Genomic DNA, 1,782 nt, shown 5'->3' on the forward strand with positions numbered 1-1,782 from the left:
TACATGCATCCAAAGTAAGAAAACAAATTTCAGACCGCATAACGGGTAACTAGGGTGCCCTAGTTGTCATCCATGTCACCCTGGTACTAGCCTAAGAAGAAAGCCATGCTGTTTAAATATAAGTGATGTGTAACAATTTCCATAATGCAAAGAAACAAGATTATCAAAGTGTTAGGTCAACTCTTTTGCATTGTACATCCCTCTACTAATTTGAAGTGTAAAATAAAGTATGAAAAAGGTTTTTCCAATTGTTCCTTAACATCATCTAATTAAGGTTAAATCTTTTCAAAAAAAGTAAGTTTAATGCAGTTTTGAAGTCAAAATCTTCCTCAGAACAGCAATTGTTCAACAAATTATCAATTTTTAAAATTGTATCAGCCAAGTTTTAGTATCTGGCAATTGTATCCCGGGGTTGACAAGGCCCAAAGCAGGTGATACATTACTATATAGGCAAAAAAAACAGTAAACCGTAATCCCCCAATAAAGACCATCCCTTAAGAGAATCTCTCAAGAAAAACCAAGACAATAGATGCATTTTACCATCAGTAGTGTGAGTCAATAAAACCAACTAGTCTGCAACACACCAACCATTAGCATAATTCCAAGTTAGATATACCAAATCCAAGCCCAACAGCTTAACCAAAGTCTGAAATTAAACTGTGGTTGATTACGAGCCCACATAGCCCAAATCAAGAAGTCTTTGATATATACAGGCGGTATATACCAACTAGAAGTACTCCACCGATATATTTACATAGAGAAGAGGTGAATCCTAATGTATATCCGGTCTATAACGTTCCGATACACCATAGAGCAGAAAAAAGAACAACGACAGCCTATTGTTGTGTCAATTCCACCCAAATTAGCTAGATACTAGGTCCATAAAATCAAGGCCGATTACTACATGTCAGCCCTAAGTGCAGCAATATTGCCAAAAGTAGTCAAAACCAAAACAAAGTGTTTGTTATTAGTATCCTAAGGAGAAATTTGTACAATCCTATACAAAAAAGAAACCAGTATCCCGTATCTACTGCCCAAAAGCCAACTATGATTAGGGTAAGTGATGGATACTCTCAACTGAGATGCAGTTTTGAAATATAAACCTGCTCCCATAAGCCACACTATCCCTACAGTATTCTTTCCATATTCTGTACACGGATAAAGAGAGAACTAGTACTAGTGCAGTAGAAGTCCTGTACCAGCAAGATTATCCAGCAAAGTCGAAGACCAGTTTCATTCCAATAGGAACAGTATCAGAATATCATAAATGAGATATATAATATGTATTTGTTAATGAATTTAATCGGCAAGTCAAGCTTTAACTATGTACATTCATGCCACCACATTCCTTTTCCCAAAACCAACCAGTAAAAGACCATACCTTCTCAAGTACCTGTAAATAGCATTGTGTTATTCTGCTCAGTTAAAAAACTAGGTGGGATAATGCGACAAGATTGGCTAGTCAGCCGGTATAGACAGCAAACCCATCCAATGTATATGCAAAATTTCTTTTAATTAGCTAGGTGTGTTAAATTTCGACTCGTAATTTGAGCCAATCATGGCATGCAATGGGATATAATTAGGCAATTTCCAAGCCAGTAAAAAAATATGCAAATTAGCTGGTCTTTTCTCCTAAAATTAGAAAAAGAGTTATCATTCCTCTCCATATGGCCGTACATCCTAATACCAGTAAAACTGATAATGAATCGGTCGGCATGTCCAACCGTAACCAGCCCAATCATATGCTTCAAATTTTTGGAAGAAAGCCAGAAGCAGCAATAA

This window comes from Adiantum capillus-veneris, chromosome 3 (assembly GCF_014529385.1).
Source record: "Adiantum capillus-veneris isolate H3 chromosome 3, ASM1452938v2, whole genome shotgun sequence".
In the NCBI taxonomy this organism is placed as follows: Eukaryota; Viridiplantae; Streptophyta; class Polypodiopsida; order Polypodiales; family Pteridaceae; genus Adiantum; species Adiantum capillus-veneris.